Below are 26,223 nucleotides of genomic sequence, written 5' to 3' on the forward strand. Positions count from 1 at the left end.
AATGACAGTCTGCTACTTTGGTTTCCAGAAGCTAGAGTATGTGTAGCTTTTGGATCTCATGAACTTTGGCCAAGAAGCAGAGACTCTCCTTGTTTCCCAAGAATCATGAGGATGAGTAATATAATTTCCACCTTTGGAGTTAAAATGCTATCCCGACTATCCCACGCTCTCTTTCTCTGATGACTTACACGGATCTGTAACAAAATCCTTTAAACTTTCATAACTTAGTCCCATCCCCCACTTTCCAGAAATCAGTCAGGAATTCCCATGAGAATGTCAAGTGAGAGGCAGTACAGGGTGACACAACCCAGGGCGATATGGGGGCAAATGCTGGAAATCCAGGAAGGAGAACTAATTATGCAGTAGCTGAGCATCTTAACACATTCACACTGAGGGCCTTTTGACATTATGCGGTCAAGGAGAAGCTGGTCTCCATGTCCCCGAGGCTGGCATTCAGGGGCTATGACTCATATGCTGGGTTGGGAGCAGACTAATGAGTTATGAACAAACTCCAAGCATGAATTCTGCATCAAATGGCTATGTTCTATTTGTCAACTCTCCATTTATCACATAATAATATCAATCACCACTTCTTGGTCTTCGTGTACAATGTATGAAGTTCTACCCGCTCAGCAAATGAGATGTATCTCTACCCGGAGAACATTCCATATATCCATTAAACACCCACAAAGGCAAATATGGGATGAAGATAAGAGCTCCCTTAAAGAAAAGAGGAATGTCAGGGTGGGGCCAAAGTCAATGCGTTCAAATGAAAAACACTAATTAAAAAAACACCAATAAAAATACCAATCACTTATTTAGTTTCTTACTGTGGGCCAAGTACAGAGCTAGGAGCTTCATAGTGACCTTAGAAGGACGCTTTGAAACAAGTGTCCTTATCCCTATTTTAAAGATGAAAAAATTGAGGCTCCAAGAGATTAACACTTGTAGTTTTTCAGAGCTAGCAAATGGTAGAAGCAGAATTCAAACCCAGCTCTTCCTGACTCCAAAATCTCTGCCCCTTCCATACACATGCAGTTGTCTTAAGGATTATATTGGTAGAGAATGTGGTGCAGGAAACTCCCTTGGTGAAGGAAGCAGGTTGAGAAAATAGAGAAGTGAAAAGCTCAATAAAGGATCCTGGAATTATTCCTGAGCCAGACATTAGATCTAAGTTCAATTTTCTGCTACTTCAGTAATGAACTTTGTAACTTGGGTATAAAGTTTCACCTCTCTGTGCTTCAGTTGTACCATCTCTTCTATCCAATAAAGAAGATGAATTTAATTCTGCTAAAGATTCCAGCGGGAGGTTTTAGTGTCTAAATCCCACCCTGCCCCTACCTCAGAGCTTTCTGTTGAAGGAGATGGTGGAGCAAGGCCAGATAGCCAAATATGGAATGACATACCAGCATTTCAGGTGGAGGGTTTGTCGGCCATCTTGGGCTTTGAGGCAGGACTGGGCTCTTCTCTCCCTACTCCCATCTAGCATAATTAGCATAGCATACTCTACATTTACTGAAATAACTAGCCTTGTGGATAAGAACAGTTAGCCTGCTCAGCCACCCAACTTCAAAGGAACATAGGGTCAAAAATGTGGGTGAACTTCCCCTTCCAGATAAACGAAGGCAGAAGCAGGGGATGGAGAAGAAGCAGAAGAGCATTGCAATTTCTCTCCTCCACAAATGACTTCTAAGACCATTGCTGGTATTTATTATGCATCCATGGATTGATGAGACTGCTGTCCATAAGCGACAAGGGCTAACATTTCATGACAACCCTTCAAACTGATACATGAAGTGAAATTGCAGATTGCCTATAAAGTAATGACATTGAGATTAAAATCAGGTATTTAATTCAAGCGGTAGAAATCAGAACAATGGTGAAGGGAAAATAATCATGAATCTAGATTTTTTTACTTAGCTAAACTATTATTTAAGAGGGAAAGGGAAAACACAGCTTACTATGCAATTTTGCACTGAAAATATTATCAAAGGATGTGCTTCATGACATTTTCACTTAAAGAATCAGGTAACTCTCCTAAGCCCTAAGCTATAGCTCTTTCCTTTTCTTCTGCATTTTTCTGTACCTCTACTACCAGGCAGAATCTATAGAGCTAAGGGGATGTGCCCACCTTCTAGACCCTGGTCTCAATACCCAGAACCTCTGAATTTCCTGCCCAAACAGCCCTGAGCCTACTTACAGATCCTGTACAGGTCTCTTTCCCTAGTTTGTCGTTACAAGAGTGGGAGCTGCCACCAGTGGTCACATCCCTGTGACCCAAGAGATGACCAAAAGGGAACTGTTTGCAAGGGTGTGGATGGAGCGTGGATGGATGGTGGGGAGATCTTTAAACACGTACGTAAGGTCTTTAATTGTGTTGGATGGAGCCACATTGAGAGCAGAATGGGTGCAAGCTGTAGGACACTGCTCTCCCGAGCCATGATTTTCTGGCTTGGAAGTCCAGAAATCTGAATTTGAACCTAGACTTTGAGGTTGTTATAAAGGCATATTTGTCAAGAAGGATTTTAGAATACCATTTACTTATAATTGATGGGCTTTATTTACAACTATTACATATTTAAACACAGGATCTGTGGACTTTTATTCATATTTTTGTTCAAAGCCCTGTAAATATTAGGGGAAGTCTAGAAGAAAGAGGAGCTTATGAGGCAGGAGTAGAATATAAAAAACAGCAGGAGGTATGAAATTAATAAACCAAGTCCATAAGTTAATTAATCAGCAACTATAAAAAAAACCAAAACACTAATGACTAATTTTTTCATAAGTTTATTTATTTATTTTGAGAGAGTGAGAGGTGGGGAGGGGCAGAGGGAAAGAGAGAATCCCAAGCAGGATGCATGCTGTCAGCACAGAGCCCAACTCAGGGCTCAATACCATGAACCAAGAGATCATGACCTGAGCCGAAATCAAGAGTCAGCCTCTTGACTGACTGAGCCACCCAGGCACCCCCTAATGATTAACTTTTGTAGGTTCAATGAGTGCTACATCCTATTATTCAAGAGAAGAACACAAGTAATGAATAACTTTATATGCCATCAAAATATTTAAAGCTGATTATGCACAGTAAAACAATAGAAAGTTTAGGGTAGGCACTAAAGGATTAGAAATATTTAGTTTCTGAACCGAGAGAAGAAAATAAAAGGGAAATATATTGAACTTTAATGATCCTACAAAAAAAAGGGGGGGGGGGGATGAAGAAAAGAAACAGTAGTATATTTACTACTGTTTTTCTATTGAAAAACACAAAATGAGACCGAAGGAATAAATCCACATTTTAATAATTAAAATAAGTGTAAATGCAATGAGAGTAACTATTAAAAGATAGGGATGAGAAGTTTTGGATAAAATAAAGAATAAAATCCAGCTATCTGCTACTTATAAGACATAAAACTAAAATAAAATGATTCAGGCTGAAATGCAGTTATGAAAAGAAGATACACCATACAACTCTAAGGGGGAAAAAGCTTATTTTATAATGTTCATACCAGACAACATAGAATTTAGAGAAAGTTAATATAAATAAAGTGTAATACAACACAACAGTATAAAGAGAAATAACCAAGGAGAAATTATGATCAAAAATGTATATGCACCTGAAAGCCATAGTTTCTAATATATAAAGAAAAATCTGAAATAAATATGTCCTCCATCAGACCAAACCAAGAATTAACCATAATATACAAGATTTGAATCAACCATTACCAAGCTTGATCTAATATCCATATTTCTATTTTTATATCCATAGAAATTTTCTCCCTTTAATTAGAAAATATACACTGTTTTTAAGAACATAAAATGTATAGGGGCACTTGGGTGGCTGACTCTTGATTTCAGCTCTGGTCATGATCTCACAGTCATGAGATAGATCGCCCCCCATTGAACTCCATGCTGGGCATAGAGCCTGCTTGGGTTTCTCTCTCTCTCTCTCTCTCTCTCTCTCTCTCCACTCTGTCCCTCTCCCCCCACATGCACTCTCTCTCTTTCCCCCCGCCAAAAAATAATATGTATAAAAAATTAACCACACAATAGAATAGAATTAAACGAAAAATTAATAACAAAAAGAGAAAGTATCCTCTCTATATGAAATTTTTAAAAAACTTAAAGATACTCATGGTATAAAACAAAATAGAAATATATTTACAACTAAATAATGTTGAAAATACTAAATTTTGTAATTTTTTAGGATAATTTAAAAAAATTGTTAGGATAATTGTAATTTGTTTGCTAATGTGCTGCTTATATAGAAGTAAAAGAAAAATTAACTCTAGAGAAGAAAAGAAATTAATAAAACTTGAATACAACAAAGCAATCGAGGGTATCAGATAGCAGGGTAGATAGACGGAATTAATTTTATAAGAACGGGATCATAGTCTTTATGCTATTTTAAATAATACCAAGCATTTAATTTTACTTTAAGAAGAAAAAGAAGCAAATAAATTACTAAACATGAGGTCAAAATTTCTTCTGTGTCACTTATTGATTTTAAAAATCTAATTTTAATAGGAATATATGAAGAAAATTAAATTGGTGCCACTTTTTCTAGAAGCTACATTCCCAATATCAGACCCATTTTCCTCTCTCCCACCAACAATGAAGCAATTAGTATCGCTACACTTCCTTTAATACCCCACCTTCCTGATTTTGTTACTTATGTTATTTTTATGTAAGGGTTACAACATTTATATTGTGTTTTGCAACCATAAATGCCTACAATTTTTTTTTTCTTCCTATTTTTAAATGGATTCAACAGCCACCAGCATTTGGTTTAACTTGACCAGTTTTCCAATCTGGTGTTTCTTAATTTCTTTAAAAATCACTTAATTGGCTGGGTTTTCTTTTTATTATTATTGAATGTTTTAGTCAAGAAATCTTCACTGAGCTCTACAGTCCTTTACCTTTTTCATATATGAGGTGTTGGTCGTTTCTCTTATTTCTTGAATTGGCTGGGTTAAATATTCTAGGGTCTGACATTTGTTCCTATAGAGGCTTGTAGACCTGCCTCACGATATTCTGGAATTTTTTTCCTCCTTTGGTGTCTCACTTTTCCTGCCTATTTATCTAAAGCAATTCTTTTCTAAAAAGCTTTTTTTTTTTTTTAAGTTCAGTAATTTAACCAGGATTCTAGATAGCGCTAATTTTCTATCATTTTTTAATATGCAAAGTGCCCTCTCAAGCTGTAAATTCAATTCATTCTTTTATTTCAGGAAAATTTTTGTTATTATCTCAGGGATACTTCCTTCAATGCTAGATTATATTTGTCTCTCTCAACTATCGTCTTCCCCTAATGGCTCAAATCTTTTGTCAACATCTGCCACATGCCATTATCTCCGCTTTCAATCATGCCTATTCACTTCCTTGTCCTGTCTAATTCATTTATGAATTTTGCAATGCTGTTATTAGTTCATAATCTGTTTAATTCAGTCTACAACTTCTTTTTTGTCTCATTCTTTTTGCCTCATCCCATCCTTGGGTTCGTATTTTTACAAAGTTATTTTCCGTCGTGAAGCATCGATAGCATTATACCATGTTAAGATGGTACAAAGAGCAGGGGCACAGATAATATATGTAAATACCATTATACGTAATGGTATATAATAGATAGTATTTTATATACCCAGACACAACTATTAAATTCAGATACCACAATGCTTTGTCTAAATTATTCGTAAGCTTAGGCTTAGGAACAGACATTAAAATTTGTATATTGCATATTATATTCTATAAATATAAATATAAATATATGTGATATAAACTGTTTCTAAAGGGAAATTGTGAAATCCAATACAATTTCTATTCATTTCTTTCCATTCTTTCAGTTTATATCAATTCAGCCCAGGTAGAATCAGCTGGATCTAACTGAACACAACTGCTTGCTCTAATCTTGGTCCACCTTCATACTACTGTGAGAAAGTAAAACTCCCGCCCCACATAATGGCTCTCTGTTGCCAGTGTTTGCTGTGAGCACCCTCCAACTTCTTCACTTACTCACTTGACCAGGTTTTTCTATCTCTCATCTCATGGGCCTTTGATCTTTTGGCTTTGTAGCCCAGCTCCTATTACTTGCTTTAGATCCCTCTTTGTTTTGACAACCGATTGGAGCCAGTTTCTGTGTCCTGACCATTTCAGTCTATCCCACTAATCTCTTCTTGCGATCCACTCCATTCTTACGATTACTTTGCAACTCAAAATAAGAGACACTTCAGCTACAGACTAGTTCTAAAAACATCCTCCAGACTACGGAACTGTGCCTTGACCTCCCTATCAGTGTATAATGCACTATGTTGCAGAGAGATATGAAATGGTAGGGAAAGACCCCCTTCTACTGTGGACTGAAAAGACAATGATGCCTCAACCCATTCGTCACTGTACTCCCTCGCCTTCACTGTTTACACCCATAGCTTCCCCTGGCTGGATAAAGCCAGAAAGACTAACCCGACCTGGAATTCCTTTCATGTGTGCTGATGCAATTCCTAAAACACGCATTGGGAGAGGCAGGCACAGAACTGAGGGCCAGCATCAGCCCAAAGTGGCTCAAAATAAATTACTCTCCAAATAGTTCAAAGAGATAAAGAAGGCAGACAGACTATATGGCTGGTAAAAATTTGGTGCCAAAGGCAGATGATGGATTTAGACCGCAGTTCGCTGTATTTTTATGCTTTGAGTGATGGCATAAGTGTCTTCCTGTTATTCTTGGCAAGGCAAAAAACTCAAATTTTGCCTGTGGTATTTTTTTCTTTCTTTTATTATTTTTTTAACTGTGGTAATGCGGTATTTTCCAAAACTGAGAAAAAGTAAGTTATCTTCTCTATTGCGCTGGCCAAAGAGTTATTCTTATGCTGTGTATTCTAAGACTTCTATGAATTAAATTAACCTTAAATTATGGTAATGCTCTCACTACTCTCTCTGGGATATGACTTCCCAATCTAGTGATTCTTCTTATTAACTATTTCTTCCTGATTCTGGTTTTCTTTTCTTCATTTCCAAAATTTCTACTCATACTTCTCTGAACTACATTCTTCTATATTGTGCTGTAATCCTAACATGGGTTGTGACCTTCATGTTAAGAAAGGCACTTAAGCATTTCGTATAGTTAATGTACTGAGAGTAGGGATAGGTATGTGTAAGGGAGAAGATGTTAAAGAATCTGAGTGAGGACTTCCCAACCCCCAAGAAGTGATATCTGTTTAAGGTAATCATTAGATGGTACCTTGAAAGGAAAATGAAGTATCATAGACAGCTTGATGTATGAGTGAATTAGGATAGTTCCAACTTTATTATGATGGAGAGAGCAGGCCACTAAGTAGGCTTAGCATTTATTAGATCTTTATTGGATTTTTAGGCTATTAAATAAGGTCTTTCTACTCGTTCTGTTGAACCTTGAACATTTTCTACCCCTGCATGAGCTCTAGTAGTTGCTTAGCTCAAAGTGCCTCAGTAGTCATTCTTCCCTGGTAGTCTTACTTTGTCCAGCCTCATAGACTCTTGCCCTGAGCATGTGTAGCTTATGATTTGGCCAAAGTTTCAATATAGATTTCTGGAAGTGACAAAGAAAGAAATCCATGTTACCATTTCTATTCACCATTCTACTGGAGATCCCAACCAATTGACTAAGACAAGAAAAATAAATAAATGACATGCATATTGGAAAGGGAGATATAAGACCATCTTATGGTCCCTATAAGACCATCTTATAAGAGTTCAGAAATCAACCCATAGTTTTCACCCAATTGATTTTTTTTTTGAGAGAGAGAGAGCAAGCGAGCATGGGAGAGGGGCAGAGGGGGAGAGAGAAAGAGAGAGAGAGAATCTCAAGAAGGCTCCATGCTCTGTGTGGTGCCCGTCACCAGGTTCAATCCCACAACTCTGGAATCATGACCTGAGCCGAAATCAAGTGTCAGATGCTCAACTGACTGAACCCAGGTTCCCTGATTTTTTTTTAAACTAAGAATCCAGAGGAATTCAGTGTAAGAAAGTCTTTTCAATAAATGGTGTTGGACCAACTACTACTTATATGAAAATAAATGAGCCTCAACCTATACCTCACACGTTACATAAACAATTATTTTGAGATGGATCATAGACCTAAATATAAAAGTCAAGCATATATAGTTTCTAGGAAAAAAAAAACAACAAAAGGAAAATATCTTCCTGATGTTGGTGCAGGCAAAAATTTCCTAAACATGACCTAATAAACACTAATCATAAAACAAAAAATGTTAAATCAACTGCAGCAAAATTAAACATTTTGAAAGATTCTGTTAAGACAACCTGAAAACAAGCCACAGACTGGGAGAAAATATATTATGTGTATATATCTATTTTTTATATATTATTATTAATTTATATATACATACATTTTTAAAAGGACAGGATACTTGAACAAGCATTGTACAAGGAGATATACAAGTGGCCAATTTGCATATGAAAAAGTTTAAAATACTCTATCATCAGTCATCAGGGAAAAAAATGCAAATTAAAATCACAATGAAATACTGGAGCACCTGGGTGGCTCAGTCAGTTAAGCCTGGGACTTCGGCCCAGGTCATGATCTCACTGCTTGTGGGCTCAAGCCCCACCTCGGGTTCTCTGGTGACAGCTTGGAGCCTGGAGCCTGCTTCAGATTCTCTTCCTTTCTGCCCCTCCCCTGCTTGTCCTCTGTCTGTCTCTCTCTCAAATATAACATAAAAAAACATTAAAAAAAATCACAACGAGATACCAGTTGTTACTCATTAGAATGTTTAAAATAGAAAGACTGATAACACCAATTGTGGTGTTCATTCCAATGAATATGTGGAATGATCAAATTTCTAATACACTGGTGGCGGGAATATTATAGGGTAAAACCACACTGAAAACATTCTGGCAGTCTTTCATAAAGTCAAACATATACTTATCTATATTCCAGCAATTCCACTTTTTGGTACTTAACCGACAGAAATGGAAGCCTATATTTTAAAAAGCGAATGTTCAAAGCAAGTTTATTCATAATAGCTTAAAAACTGAAAATGCCCCAAATGTCCACTAACAAATGAATGAACAAAATGTCGCGCATCCATAGAGTGTAATACCACACATAACATGGCTAAGCCTTAGAAACATTATGCAGAGTTAAAAAAACCAGACACAAAGGAAGTGATAGTATTTAATTTTATGTAATGGTATTTGATTTATATTAAACTGTTCTAAAACAGTTAAAACAAATCTATGGTTCTCAGGGGTGGGGTAATGGGTGATTAACTGGTATTAACTGTAAGGAGGCAGGAAAGATATCTCTGGCCTGATTAAAATGTTCCATATCTTGGAAGAAATATGGGCTACAAGGGTGTATGCATTTGAGCAAACTCTTCAGCCCTTAAATTGTGTACATTTTACTTGATATAGATTATACTTTCATTTTAAGATTTATAATGAAAAAAAAAACTCATACTATAATTTTGTTCTTTGATCCCATCTCTTCCTAAATGCCTACCCCCCCCTTTTTTTTTCCACTCTTGATGAGTACTTGAGTATAAAATTAAACTTCATTTACTTACAAAACTAGTGACTATCTTTATTTAACTACAAGGACATATTGAGTACCAGTGCCGGGCATTGTTATGTGTTCTGGAAATACAACAATGAATTTTTTCCCAACGACCAGCCTAGAGTCATCTCCGAAGAAGGCAATCTCACAGGGGCTTGAAAACCAGGGCCAGAGGAGAGAGAGGTGTTTGCCAGCCAGAGGGACTCTTAAGGGAACTCATTAAGGGAACTCTTAGTAGTTAATCTTAGTAGTGAAGATTAGAGTTTTGATTATGAGGTAAAATTAGACAAAATAACTATTGAACTAAATTTCATGAATAAAAAATCACATTTGAGAGTGACCACAAAACTCATGGGAACTGCTCTAGATTTCCGCCCAGAGGTGGGAAGCGGCAAACCCCAGAAAGACAATTTTATCTAGTAGTGTGGGTAAAAAATAAGGACTCTTCTTGTGCTGCTGTCAGCATGGATGGTGGCAGTTGACTTGCTTGTTTGAACTCTATCAAGATCCACTCTTTGAACATAATAATTATTTTCTGTTCATTCCTTATAGCCGCAATATTCAGTAAAACTCTCGGTAATAATGAGAGTATTCTAGAGCTGAGCTGTCCAATTTGGTAGCCACTAGCCACATGTGGCTATCGGGCACTTGAAAAATGGGGGTGGAGCAACTAAGGGACCGGATTTTTATTTTATATATAGCCACATGTGGCTAATGGCTACAACATTAGGCAAGTTATCCTCAAAAATACACATGTACTGATTGATGTAACTACAGCCCCCAATAGACCCTAAAGGCATTGAAGTTCTCTGTAAAATGTTGCCTTGACTCTAGAAAGTGGATTAGTACTTTTTTTTTTCCTTTTTCCGTGCAAAAATACTTGACTTTATTGGATAGTACCCATTTTTAACCTCTGGATCTCAGTTTCAAGGGAAGCTCATACCTTTTCTTTCCCCATTCCCTGTGAAGCCACTGGGCCTCATTGCCGAGGAGTCAAACATTTTTATAACACTCATTTGTTTCTTCAGCAATTTTTGTGTGTGCCTAAAATACTGGGTAAGCCATTGGTGATCAAAATGGGTATAGGCCCCACCTTCATGGCATTTACGTCCTGCCTCTGAGGACTTTTTGCCCTGAGATCCCCAGGCAAAACCAGATCAAGCAATTCTATTCTGAACCTCAAGGAGACACTTGTATTCTTCTCCTTCTACTTCTTTATTCCTGCCCCTTTCTTTTTCTTGGTATCCATATACTAGAGCTAGTCTTCATGGATTTTATTTTTCTTCACAGTGGTATAGTCTTTTTTAATGTTTATTTATGTATTTACTTAGAGTGAGAGACAGAGAGAGAGAGAGAGAGAGAGAGAGAGAGAGGGAGAGAGAGAGAATCCCAAGCAGGCTCCATGCTGTCAGCACGGAGTCCAATGTGGGGCTCGATCCCACAAACCCTGAGATCATGACCTGAGCCGAAATCAAGAGTCAGATGCTTACCCAACTGGGCCACCCAGGTGCCCCCACAGTGGTATAACCTAAAGCAACATTTCTGCAGGCTTTTTGTTGAGTGATCAATACATAAGACCATTAATTTTATATCAATTTAAAATTCAGTCATCAGAATTTTCAATAATCAGAAATCCTAGTATTAAAAGTTTTTGTTATGATGATTACTTTATTTTAGGGGTATTATTTGCAAATTTTGTCAGCCCATGTATTTACCTCTTGATTGGTAAAGACAACCTGACGTGTAGGTCAGTCGATTCTTCCTGAACAAAGTGTAACACAGTAGATATAACGTGGGGTCCCAGGATTAGAATATTTGGTTTCAAAACCCAATTCTACCTCTTACTGACTGTGTGACCATAAATAAGTTAGCATACACTCCATCAGCACAAAGTATCGTTTTATCACAGGCTTCTTTTCTTCCTTTTTTAGTTTACTAAATTAGAAAAAAAATCAACTCACAGCTTGTTAGGAAGCAGAGCATTTGTTGACTCTCTCAGATAGTTCCAGATATTCCTAATCAACCCTGAACCCCGGATGCTGACATCTCTCACTGAAACCAGTGCTGTGTCAATGGCCAACTCTGCCAGCTTCATTTGAAATAGGCAAGAAAAAAGGTTTCAACCTTAATTTCCAAATAATTTCCTCATTTTTTGTTTCCATTTGGCAGTGGAAGCATTTCTTAGTTCTCTTATGTGTGTTATTTTGTTTTGTTCTGCTTAGTCTTGCTTTTCTCAGTTCTTAACAAATCATTGATTTCTTTCTCCAGAGAGAAAAGGAAATCCCCAAATGTGGAACAACTGAGACCTCTGTGAGTGACTACAGGGTCAGCTTAGCGTTCTTTTGAAAATCATAATATCGAGGCACCTGGGTGACTCAGTCAGTTAAGTGACCAACTCTTGATTTCAGTTCAGGTCATGATCCCAGGATCAGGGGATCAAGCCCCACACTGGGCTCCACGCTAAGCATGGAGACTACTTAAGATTCTTTTTCTCCCTCTCTCTCTGCCCCTCCTCTGCTTATGCTTTCTCTTAAAATAAGATAAAATAAAATAAAATAAAATAAAATAAAATAAAATAAAATAAAATAAAATAATTTTAAAAATCCTAATATCGTAGGGCACCTGGGTGGCTCAGTAGGTTAAGCATCCAACTTTAGGTCAGGTCCTGATCTCCTGGTTTGTGAGTTCAAGCTCCACGTCTAGCTCTGTGCTGACTGCTCAGAGCCTGGAGCCTGCTTCAGATTCTGTCTCTCTTTCTCTCTCTTTCTCTCTCTGCCCCTCCCCCACTCATGCTCTGTCTTTCTCTCTCAAAAATAAAATAAACATTAAAAAAATTTTTTTTAATCCTAATATCTCATCCTCAATAATGCAAATGGTGATACTACTGTCCCCACACTAACAGGTTCTGGCCATATAAATGCTGTATGTTGCTAAAATATATCACCAAAGCAAGTATTTGGCAATTATAAAATTGACATCGTGGAATTTCCAGTGTCAGTAAGAAAACTTTAATATCATTCCTCATTTCAGAACTTTGAAGTTGAGAACTTTAACTTGGAAGCCAAGGAACATCCGCGTGTAAGTTCTTCTCATCTCCCTGCACAGAGCGCTGAGAAGACACATGCTGGTCACTGTGGTTGAACCACACCCCCTTCCACACTCCACCACACTACCTCCGTCACGGCTTCCATCAAGATCATGGAACATTCTGCTGATCATTAGCCACTTGGGGGTGGGGGTGGGGGTGGAATATAATCATTAAGCTATGGAGAAACAGCATTCTCTAGCAAGTTTCAGTGAAGTTATTGTAGTGAATCTAATTGGTCATTTTGTGATTTTCATGAACAATTAAAGCATTAGTGTTCTGCCTACATGGTTCAGGATTTAGAAATGGAGATTCTAAAGACAAAAAAGACTTATAACAGACTCCTTGATGAGCCACTCCACCTCTGAGATTTTTCTGCATTCATACAGCAAGTCACATTTGTGTTAATTACTTAATTTTTCTCTTTCCCACTAGACTGGGAGCCTAGAAAGAACAGAGACCATTTTGTTTGATGTTGTGTAGCCAGTGACTGGCACAGCACCTTGCAATAGGTCTCAATTCACATTCCTTTAATATATAAATGAACAAGTGAGTAAACCAGTCCAGACTGGAATCAAAAGTTAAGATAAAAATTTAATATGAACACATCTTTCATGTGTTATAATTTTTGATGAGTTGTCGAAAGACTGGTGCGCAATGATATTTTATTATTATCTTTCTATTTTATTGTTTGCCTTTTTCAAAATTCCAACATATGAATCTTACTGTAACTAATTTAAGTTGTGCATTGCTTCAGAAGCCAAAGGTGAGACACATATGTCAACCACATAAAGATAGGCAGAAAAATATGGGACCTCTACCTTAAGCTAATAGTTCATAAAGAGAGATTCTTTCTTGTATCAGAATTCCAGCTAACAAATACAGAAGGAAAGATAGAATTGGAAATCACCATTTTGCAGATATAAGAGTGCTGATTCATAGGGGCACGTGTACCCCAATGTTTATAGCAGCACTATGAACAATAGCCAAATTATGGAAAGAGCCCAAATGTCCATCCACTGATGAATGGATGAAGAAGATATGGTTTTTATACACAATGGAACACTACTTGGCAATGAAAAATAATGAAATCTTAACATTTGCAGCAACATGGATGGGACTGGAGATTATTATGCTAAGTGAAATATGTCAGTCAGAGAAAGACAGACATCATGTTTTCACTCATATGTGAAAGTTGAGAAACTTAACAGAAGACCATGGTGGGGGAGGGAAGGGGAAAAATAGTTTCAAACAGGCAGGGAGGCAAACCACAAGAGACTCTTAAATACAGAGAACAAACTGAGGGTTGATGGGGGTGGGGAACAGGGAGGTGGGTGACGGGCATCGAGGAGGGCACTGGTTGGGATGAGCACTGGGTGTTGCAAGTGATGAATCATGGGAATCTACTCCGGAAGCCAAGAGCACACTGTATACACTGTATGTTAGCTAACTTGACAATAAACTATATATATAATTTTATATAATTCATATCAATAAATTATATTGATAATAAATTGTTTATATAAATAAATTTATATTAATAAATTTTTATATAAACATATTAAAAATAAAATTAAAAACACTTTATATGAATGGAAAAAAAAGAAATCGCCATTTTGCAAGCCTTAATGAAGTAGCAGATGTAACCAATAATCATCAGTGGATACTAAAATCATTAGTTGAAAGGCTGAAAGGGAACATTATAATGGATGGCTCAGGCTGACAATACCAGAATCCATCAATCTTAATATCACAAAAAGAAAAATAGCCAGGCATGTCGTGGCTACTGGTACGATACATAAAACATTCACAATACATCTGCCAGGTATTCTTGCCAAAAATCAAATCTGAATCTTATCAAGCCTCTAGATCAAATTTCCAGCTTACAGGAACTGCAGGGGACAGAGGAACACGTTAGTGACACCACAGAATGCAATAAACAAATCCAGACCTTAGGAAATCCTACGCAATAAACAGACCAATTTTCTCCACAAATATACGACAAGAGGGAGAGAAGCCTATGGTTTGAAAGGGATTTAAAACATGCATCAATCGAATGCAAGTGTAAACACTTTCGGGTTCTGATTTGAACAAACTGCAAACAAATTTTAAACAATTATCAGGCAATCAAGAAAGTCTGAGTGTTGACTAAATACTTTATCATATTGAGGAATTATTTGTTAGTTTATTTAATGGTATTGGTGGGAATCTTTTACAGATACCTATTGAAGTGTTCGCGGAGAAAGGATATGATAGATGGGATTTGTTTCAAATTAATCTAGCTGGAGAAGATAAGAAATGTATAGTTAAAACATGTTTGGTCATGTTTGATACTTACTGAGGTTGGGTGATAGGTATTATAATGTTCTTGCTGCTTTCACATATGTTTTAATATTTCCATAATAAACAGTGTAAAATAAGGGAAAAACAAGCAGAAATGAATTTTTAAAACAATGCAGGATTGTGGTTCAGACTGCAGCTCTCTACTACTTATCAGCTGAGTAACCACAGTAATAAGTACTACAAAAAAAAAATCTTATTCCTCAGTTTCTTCATTCATTCAGTGGGCATAGTAATGGTCCTTGCTTAACAAAAGTTGCCAAGATTCAATGAATTAATACATGTAAAGCATTTAGAACTGTGACAGATACACAGTTTATATTGATACATGTTAACTATTTAAAGAAGTCATTTGGGGCGCCTGGGTGGTGCCCAGTCAGTTAAGCATCAGACTCTTGGTTTCGGCTCAGGTCATGATCTCAAGGTTCATGGATTGGAACCTTGCATCAGGCTCTGCACTCATGGTGCAGAGCCTGCTTGAGATTCTCTCCCTCTCTCTCTGCCCCTCCCACCTTCTCCCTGTCTCTCTTTTTCAAAATAAATAAATAAACTTTAAAAGAAATAAAAAATAAAGAGAGGTCATTCTAACCAGGAATTAATTTTGAAGCTCAACTGGAAAACTTTCCAACTCTAATCATTTGGTCATAGCTTCCTAAAGTCTTGAAATGAGTATGATTTTGAGACCAAATGTGAGCACAAAAAAAGAAAATTCGGCTTAGGTCTGCAAAGGTGGGAAAGTTAGGTGTGTGTGGAGATACTTACCAACTCTTTTCTGTGGTGTCCAAGAACCAAAGATCGGACAAGTTTCATAAAACTACAGCACTGTGAAACTAGCTTTCCCTTTCTTTTATCGAGGAGAAAACTAGGGCCCAGAGAAGTCAAGTAACGTGTTAAAAATCACACAGCTGGCATTTCTACAGCCCATAGAATTCAGATCTCAAGATCCCAGTAAGACAAGTTATGTGTTTCTTACATCCCAACATCACATCTGTAAGGAAAGTGCATTCACCCATGAATCTAATTATGACTAGAGTCACAAGCTATCTTATTCTGGGATTTCCCAAAATCTTGAGAAAGAGAGAACGGAATCAGTGTGGTGGGGCTGAGGAGGGGTGGAGCAGACACCGGAACACCACTCCCTGGTTAGTAGGAAACTGAATCATTCCCCACCACTCATCTCTTTGTTTTGCAGAGTCAAGTTTCCAAAGGATTTTATAGGTCAAACCCTACACATTAGTGCCTATCACCATTTAGATCTCTGGTTTCCTTTATGGCCAGTGAGACCCCTCTGCATGGTCACTCCAAGAACTCAATAATGACAGGGGCAGGGATCATTTTTGAGGTCTGTTTGGAGGCATCTGAAAATATCATTCATTTGCCTTGAAATAAAGGAAACATTTGTTCTATTTGAGAGTGTCCTAACTGTTCACGAGGAACATCCAAAGTAAGCATATTCTTTCCCAAAAACAGTTTTCAAGAAGGGTGTATGTTTCTTGCATTGCCAAGAACAAAGCTTTAATCTGTGAGGCACTTGAGAGTGAAAGTGTATTTCAAAGACATTTTAAACTTATCTGTTAACAGGTCATTTCTTCTTGGGACATTTCAGTGGCTTAAATTGATGAAATGTTCACAAGGAAATTAAAAATTGAAGTCAATTCAAAATATTGTCTTTAAAACGTACTGTTAAGCAAAACGGCCCTTCACAAAGGTCAATCAACCCTTTTCATGTATCCTCACCATGTAAATTTTTGATGGGAAAGAAAACTATGAACCAGTTACTGCTCTTAGAGGCCATTTGCACACAGGGAAGCACTTCATAAAATAAGCAGTAATTTTCACAAAGTAGTTTGATGTCTTAAAAACAGTTCTCTGTAGCAAATATGCTTGCAAAAGGACCACTGTTCTAGTAATGACTGAACTTACCTGTAGCCCCCTGGACATCATGTCTTTCCCTGTGCCTTTTCACATGCCTTTTTGGCTATTCTTTGCTAAAACTTAATAAGCAGTAATTTCTTAAATTACTTGCAATGTGGAATCTGAAACCATATCAACAAACTTTTCATACTCTATTACATTAAAATCCATTTATCTTCTTGTACCCTGAGAACATCTTTCACTCATGTCTGATTTTGTGACATCATACATTGGTAATTTGAAACATATTGGCTTACCAAATCACATTTATTAATATCACCACCAATTTCATCAGAAAAACCTTTATGTATTGGGAAGCTGTCAAACTCAAGGTGGCGGACAAAATTTTCCAAGATTCTCATTTTCTTTCTAAACCTTTAATTTTATCATTGGCAACAGATACTTGTTTTCCCTGAAGTGACAAACTCACTTCACTTCTTTTTGAGAAAATGTCCGCCAAATACCTGAGTATGAATAATCACAGTGTTAAAAAAAGAAACGACACACCCAAAATGGACTCACTTGTGCTAAGCTGATGTCACCAAACCAAAACTTCATGCCTAACTTAATTGCTGTTTTAGTCCCCGCCCAGGAATACAATTTTAACTAGACAGTCTGGGATTCCCTGCAGCAACAGTTGAATAATCCATTTTTTTTTTTATTTTTTTTTATTATTTTTGGGACAGAGAGAGACAGAGCATGAACGGGGGAGGGGCAGAGAGAGAGGGAGACACAGAATCGGAAACAGGCTCCAGGCTCCGAGCCATCAGCCCAGAGCCTGACGCAGGGCTCGAACTCACGGACCGCGAGATCATGACCTGGCTAAAGTCGGACGCTTAACCGACTGCGCCACCCAGGCGCCCCTGAATAATCCATTTAATAGACCCTTTTGTCTCCCCCAAAAACATGTCCTGGCCCAAAAATCCTTTTTTTAATTCATGACCTCCTTGTCCCACCCCTTCTCTGCCTTTAATTTTTTTTCCTTTTCTGTAGCTCTTTGGGGCTCCTTTCTGTTTACTAGATGGGATGTTGCCTGATTCATAAATCCTTTCATAAAGCCAATTTGATCTTTAAATTTCCACAGTTGAATTTTGTTGTTTAACAGTAGTGTGTCCTTCCTTCCTTCAAGTAAAAAAAAAAGGTTTCATGAATAAAGGCGGAGAGCTCAGCTCACGACTCAAATAATCACATGTGTGCTTATCCTTAAACATAGTAAGCCGCCATATTTCATTATCTAGAGAGAAGTGCTTTGTGCGTCTTCCCATTTTGTTACACAGACTATTAAAAGGACACACACTAGCTTTGTTTTATTTTTCTTTTACTGTGAGTGTATGGTGGTGAAAAATACAGTGCTTGTTGGAACAGCGTGGGGTCCCTGTATTGATTATGTTAAAGGACTAGCAGTCTTATCTACCAATGCTTTTGACCATAAATACATTATTATGAAGATCATTTTGACCTCATGGACCCCCTGATAGGGTCTCAGAGGCCAACAAATCATCCGCTGATGACACTGAAAACTGCTGCTGTATAGCATATAGATTCTGACAGACTATAATCTGAAGTAAAAAAAAAGGAATAAAGACTAGAGGAGAGGCGAGGAAGACAAGGCTCTTAAAAAGAGCTTAATTCCTACTTGGGTTCTATCAAAAGTAACCTTTAATGGAAGATAGAAGAGAGTATCTTCAGGGCAGGCTACAAACTGATCCTATAGTTAAGCGGTAAATGAAGAAAGGAAATGTAAATAGATAAAAATCTAATACAAAATGAGAAATTACATTAAATACAATAAAAGCATTTTGCATCTGAAATGTGAAAAATACATTTGGAATTTCTACCATGGGAAGAAATTGGATGTGACAATTCTTAGTCAATCGAGGAATGACTTTAAGTTTTTGTAGAGTATTCAAGAACGATCATTCCTTTTTTGTAGAATTGCACATTAGCATTTCAAAGAACTGTAAAATCTGTGCCTTCAATTTACTGGCATTGGATAGCAACTTTATTATTAACCTCATAATTGGGGGGAAATTTCCACCAAAGTAATGTAACAGATAAAGCCAAGTTAGGTGCAAATATAGCTAGTTTGATACAATAGGTGTGTGGGCCAACCGGATAGCACAGTTTTGCACAACGATGTATCAAATATTCATCAAGAAAACTTGGTTTTGAAAAGAATTCTCAGATGAACCTTTGTCAGGCAGGTAATCACTTCCTATTTCTTTAAACGTTTACTGGTTGTCTTTTCTAAGCATAAAACTAAAGCCTTTTCCTTATAGAACACGTAGAAAGTGTTTTACATTTTTTCTGGGGGCAAAGGGGGAAAAGGGCGTGAGGAAAGACAATAGAAAAATCATCCTTAATGCCACGTTACCATTTTGTAACTTATGGGATTTTTTTAAGAGGAAAATACATATTCACTATAAAAAAATTTGTGAAAATTTAAAATTTACTAATAAAAGTTGGCATAAAGAAATAGGAATCATTAAAAAAAAAAAATGGAAACCACTGTTAACACTTCCCTCTCTCTTTCCCTCCCTCTCATTAAACCAGTTAAGCAGTTAAGCAGTCTGAACTCAGTAGAAATAAAAGCACAAAAGTGTTTTATATTTTTTCCTCATTATTGCCTTTAATGAGGCTAGGTTGCAGCTTTATTTCCTATCTCATGCTGATATATAGGAGACGACACAAAGCTTTACCATTTTAATCTCACAGCCGGTATGGACTTCAGAGCCTCCTGCCCCCCGAGCTCCAGCCCTTGGGCCTGGACTTTACTGGAGAGAGTCATGCCTCCTTCACCATTTTCCACTCCTTCCCAACTACAGTTATTGCTAACATTCATTCACTGTGTTTTTGTACTTTTTGCTTGTTCTTTGTCCATGTGAAAAGGTTAACGTTATCTAAGTATTATTTTAGGTTTTAAAAAATTTTGTGATGGGGGCGCCTGGGTGGCTCAGTCAGTCGACTTTGGCTCAGGTCATGATCTCACAGTTCATGAGTTCAAGTCCCGTGTGGGCTCTGTGCTAACAGCTTGGAGCCTAGAGCCTGCTTCAGATTCTGTATCTCCCTCTCTCTCTGCTCCTCGCCCACTTGCTCTCTGTCTCTTTAAAAAATAAATAAACATTAAAAAAATGCTTTTTTTAATTCTTTGAGCATAATTTTAATGCCTGCATATTAAACTGTCATATGGTTATTTGATACCTTTCCATTATTGTTGTATTCAATTTGTTTTTATAAATATGACTTCCATACATCAGATTCTTTTTTTTTTAATTTTTTTAACTTTTTTTTTAATGTTTATTTATTTTTGAGACAGAGAGAGACAGAGCATGAACAGGGGAGGGGCAGAGAGAGAGGGAGACACAGAATCCGAAGCAGGCTCCAGGCTCTGAGCTGTCAGCACAGAGCCCGACGTGGGGCTCGAACTCATGGACCATGAGATCATGACCTGAGCCGAAGTTGGACGCTTAACCGACCAAGCCACCCAGGCGCCCCCATACATCATATTCTTTTTAAACACGCATGCTTCATGTGTGTTGAAACCCCATAGCGTCCTTCTGTAAACCACCCCTACCCTACAGAATTCCAATGTGGCTGCAAAGGTTTTAGTTGAGTGTTGTGTAAAAAAGAATTTGGCTGGTGTTTGTCCCTGTCTGTCCTGGGAAGCAGCCTCCAAACACTTGGAATTTCCTTAGTGATAGGAGTGTCTTGTTATTCATAATGGATCCCTGAGTTTACGCTACCAAGGTGACTCACGGTGGGCCTCTAGATGGTTTCTGGCCGTGCCAGAACTGTCACCAGAAGGGAAGAGGGGCTGGAGATCTAGTTCAATCACATGATCAATGATTCAATTAATCATGCCTATGTAATGAAATCCCAATAAAATTCTGGACACAGAAACTCAACTGAGCTTCCTTGTTGGTGATACACATCAATGTAGGGAGATATTCGTATAAGATTCAATGCAGCAGAGACATCGAGAGTGATATGCAGTGCAACTGTCACCAGTGAGACCCCAAGACCTGGCCTCTACTGCCCACCTGCTTGTACTCATTAACCTTTGTCTCACATTTTCCCCCTAAGCTCTCCTTTCGAGCTTTCCCCTTAACTCAAACAAATAAAACCTGAGGGGCACCTGGGTGGCTCAGTCGGTTAAGCATCCAACTTTGGCTCAGGTCATGATCTCGGGGTTCGTGAGTTCAAGCCCCGCGTCGGGCTCTGTGCTGACAGCTCGGAGCTTGGAGCCTGCTTCCGATTCTGTGTCTCCTTCTCTCTCTGGCCGTTCCCCTCTTGAGCTCTGTCTGTCTGTCTCTCTCTCTCTCTCTCTCAAAAATAAAGAAACGTTAAAAAAATTTAAAAAACACACACAAATAAAACCTGAAAGCCAACCCCCAGTCGATGGCGACTGCCCTGACAAGACCTCTTGCAGGCACAGACCACCCAGACAGGTTGAGCTAACCTGACTCACACTTGCCTAGATGGACCATGGAATGACCTCTGGCATGACCTACAATTACCTTTACCTCATTATAATACTAAAATCTCTGCCCAAGGAGGAGCCTCAGCCTCATTTACATCACATACAATGTACGTCTAAGCATGTTTCGTTAAGGCACATACGTGACCTTATGCCCACTTCTACATAGGATGACAAGGCTTCCTTATCTAAATATTCATCCTAACCCGAAACAAAAGAAACCCATTCACCCTCTCTTGGAGAGTCACAACTTTGGAAGCCATTCCCTGTGATCTCCTTACTGACTGCAAATACAAGTTTACTTATGGATACTAGGAGTATGAGTCAATTTTCCTAGAATGTTAGCTGAAGGGGAGAAGGTAGAAACAGAGGTTTAAGGAAGGGGATTTGAATGGAGGGCCATGCATGCTTATATGCTGACCGGAAGGAAACAATTGAGAAAGAATACAAAAGGGAGAGGATGCTTGATGAATCAAATTGCATTGGGATAGAGTCCAGGTAGTTAAATTGGTTAAGCAAAGGAAGTAGGACAACACTTCTCTGAGACAGCGAATGCTTCTCTGTAAGTGTTCATCAGATTGCGTTTATTCACTGCCATTAAGTAGGTTGCTTAATCCAGTCCAGGAGAATATAACTCAATGCCTGGCTATAAGAACTGCTCCAGTGAGTTATTGTAAAGACAACTTCAGCTGCCTCTATTTTGACCTCATCTTTTCTAATTTCTTCTTTCCAGCTTGTCCCTTGACTCAGGCAGAAGACCCCGAGGGCAAAGCATTCCGATGGGAAACAAAACTACCCCCTGCCCCGAGCCAGCAAGATGCCACCAATGACTGACTTCAAGGCAGTGACTGATTTGACTTTCATTGCCTACCTGCAGGCACTCACTCACCTTTGCCCCGCATTTTCTTATATAAACCTGGAAGAATTTTCAGCACGTTGGAGAGTCTTTGAGCCTGTAGCCGGCTATCTTCCTGGTGTTGGCCTCATTGAAATAAATTCTTTTTTCACCAGCCCTTGTTTCTCTGCCTTTGGATTTTGTCAGGGGTGAGCAGGCAAGCCTGGTCTGTTGGCAACCCGAGGAGTCAGGAGCTCTTGCACCCCAGAGCCCCCACTACAATTTTAGTTGCTACCGACAGCCCACTCAGTCAGATGAGGTGACGTGTGCATTGTCCTAAGCCTGGAATCTGTCAACATGTCCAGGACAGTTCTGGTTGTCTCTCCCCACCAAACTAATTCCAAGCTGCTTCGGGCCACCAGGACCTTCTGGTTTCCTTTGTTGAGTTCTACTGAGCATGGGGAGCAGTAAAGCAAATTATCCAGCCGAGACCTATTTGCCCTGTGAAGCTGCATTCTAATAATTTTCCTAGGGAATGTCACTTCTTTGTGTGCTATCTGGGATAGGAAGGATTAGTAACTCATTCTCTTGGTACATGGAATCATGTTTTAAAGACCCACTGGAAATAGTTTTGGAAAACACTGTGATAAGTGTAAATGAATCAGAAACATAAGGATTGGCTTTCCCTGGAAACATAAATGGGCTGAAAAATGAAGGGAGGGAAAAACATCCACCAGAGGTCCTTAAGAAAGCATTGGAATGTGTTGCCAAAAAATGACAACCTGTTTTTCCAACACTCAAATGCCATTTGAATTCTCTGCCTGCCTTTCCTTCTCAGGCACCTGATGAAAAGTGTTTGATAGTCAGCTGCTTTCCTCTACCCTGAAGTATGACTTTATTCATTCAATTAACTAGGTCCAGTCTTTCTTCCCATTACACAAACCACAGGGACACCTAGAATAAGGCAGAGGGAGGCAGGCGATACTCTGGAAGTACTGAACCTCTGATGAGCCTTTGCTCACCAGCTTCTCAAAGGGCCAGGGCAAGATGATGTTACCACCCAAAGTTAACAGGAGGAAGCTTCCATCCGTGATAAAGCCTGCTTTTCTTGAGGTAAGAGGGTGCAAGGTGTGCCCTTTGCCTGCCGGTTCACTGGTACCATTCATCCTGTTGAGAATAAGATCCTTCCTTTCCTAGATGCCATAATCACGGGAAAAAGAAAAGTTGCTTTCTGAGCTTGAGGAACGAAGTGTTATCAGTTGGCTTTGGTGACATAACAAACTGCACAAAACATGGTAGCTTAAAAGACCAAAGATTTATTATTTTTCAATATTGATGGTTTCTCAATCCTTTGGGTTGCCTGTGAGATTCTCCAGGTCTGGGATGGCTCAGCTGAGGCTTGATGGTCTAGGATGGTTTCACTTATATCTCCGGGTTGTGGGTAATATCTATCGTCTAGTCTATTAGGTGTATGGGGCATCCTGTGATTTTTTTTTTTTATATGGGGAACAGTTTTTGACCCACATATTTTTTCTTTAATGTTTATGTCATTAGATTCATGCTGTGCACAGTTTCGTATTCTGATTTTATTTACTAAAAAATTACATTGTTAGAGTTTCCTCCATCTTGAAAAATTCTCCAAAACAAAATTTTAATAGCGGCACAGTATTCTTTGGTTTTAGGTATGCCTCATAATTGAGTTAACCATATTTCTTTTGTTGAGACTTACATTATTCCTATGTTTCACTGTATAAATAACACTGCAACGAAAGCCTCTGTAAACAAGATTTTGAACGTGTCTCTATCTCTCTTAGATCTTTTGAAGTGGGATTGTTGTGATATCACAAAGTAGGAACTCTTCCAAGGGTCTGGATTTATGTCTCCTAATTTTGTGATAGGAGGTCCAACCATGTCCCCACAGCATTGAATGACAACATCCCATGCTGCTGGGGACACACGTTTTGATAAGCAAAAAAAGATGGGGAGAGCTATGTAGTCATTTTCATCATTTTGATTATTGGTTGAACACTTAGAATATATTTACTGGCCTTTTCTTTTTCAGTAAATTGTATCTTCATGACCTTTGAATTTTTTTTTAAAGTTTATTTATTTTTGAGACAGAGAGAGAGAGACAGAGAGACAGAGAGACAAAGCGTGTAGGGGAGGGGCAGAGAAAGAGGGAGAGAGAGAATCCCAAGCAGGTTCTGGGCTGTCAGCAAAGAGCCTGATGTGGGGCTCAATCCCACGAACTGTGAGATCGTGACCTGAGCTGAAATCAAGAGTCAGACTTGTAAACGACTGAGCCACCCAGGTGCCCCTCCATTATTTTTAGACTCAGATCTTTTTCTACTCAGGTCAGAAATTTGCTCATATTTTCTGCTGTGATTTTTTAAAAGCATTCATCTCTTTTTTTTTTTTTTTAACGTTTTATTTTATTTTTGGGACAGAGAGAGACAGAGCATGAACGGGGGAGGGGCAGAGAGAGAGGGAGACACAGAATCGGAAGTAGGCTCCAGGCTCTGAGCCATCAGCCCAGAGCCTGACGCAGGGCTCCAACTCATGGACCGCGAGATCGTGACCTGAGCTGAAGTCGGCCATTCAACCGACTGAGCCACCCAGGCGCCCCAGAATTCATCTCTTTAATCCAACTTAACTTTCTGTTGCTGTCCCCTGAATAACCAGTTTTGCCTATACTCTCTGTTGTCTAATCCATACCTTCTCCAGAGCCTTGTAATGCATCTTATGTCATTAAAAAAAATTATCATATCCAATTGTCCACTCAGCATCTCTACTTGAACATCTGCATAATGAACGTATAAAACAGGCCTCCTTTTCTTCTGTACCGTCCTTGCTCCCGTCCCTCCCAGGCTTCCCTGTTTTACATAATGGCGCATACATTCTTCTATTTGCTCATGACTTCTCTCTTCCTCTCACACCACCACATCTAATCCACTCAGCTAATGCAGAAGCCCTACATTGAAAACAGTCAGAATCCAACCACTCTTCCTACCGACACTGCTTCCACTCTGCTCCAGCCCCATCACCTCTTGCCTAAGTTATTACAGCCATCTCTTACCTGGTCTGTGTAATTTTGCATTAGGCTAACTTCAAGAGTGTTCTCCAAACAGCATCAGAAAGGTATGTTACATCTGTCCTTCCTCTGCCCAAAGCTCCCAATGGCTTGCCCTTCCCAATGGCATACAATGGTGAGGTCCTTACCCTAGCCTGTGGCATCCCCCTCACCTCTCCTAATGCTTGACCTGTCTCTCACCTCTGTCCAACTATAGTGGTCTCCTCGCTGGTCTTTGAGCAGTGCAAGCATGTTCTGGCCTTAGAGCATTTATACTTGTTCTCTCCTCTACCAGAAGTGCCCCTTGGCCAGGTAGATGCATGGCTCTCACTGTCACTCCCTGTAGGCCTTTGGGTAAATATCATTTTCTCACCGAAGCATTTGCTATCCACACTCTTTAAAACTGCAAACTACACTCACTCCTCTTATGCCCCAAATTTCTGCCTCTGCTTTTACCTTGTTTTACTTTGTAACACTTAGAACTAGATGGCATACTTACCATTTGTATTCATTTACTTGTTTATTGTCCATTTCCCCACACTAGAAGGAGACCATGAGAGCAATAAAGTTTCTTTGTTTCGCTGGTAAATCTTCAGTCTATGTTTTTGTATTCATAATCCCATCAAAGCGTTCTTTGAGGGTTTCATTCCTTAATGCTCAGGCGGGAAAAAACAACTCCAGGTGTTTAAGTAGATCATAGTTTTCAGAGTCATTTTTTGTTTGTTTTTATTGAATGTGGATGAGTTTCTATGTTTTCTATCTACTTTTGAAATTTGGTAGTATAAAAGGTGAGAAAAATTATTATGTAATGTTCTGTGCCCTGCATTTTACCAAAAGTCTTTTAAAAATAAACACTTGGTGTTAGAATATTACAGATTTTTCATATTTAAAGACTTCCACGGGAGAATCTTGTCCTTTTGCAACACTTCTCAAATTTCGCTGTATAATAGGATATAAC

Source organism: Panthera onca, chromosome F1, assembly GCF_046562875.1.
Source record: "Panthera onca isolate mPanOnc1 chromosome F1, mPanOnc1 haplotype 2, whole genome shotgun sequence".
Lineage (NCBI taxonomy): Eukaryota > Metazoa > Chordata > Mammalia > Carnivora > Felidae > Panthera > Panthera onca.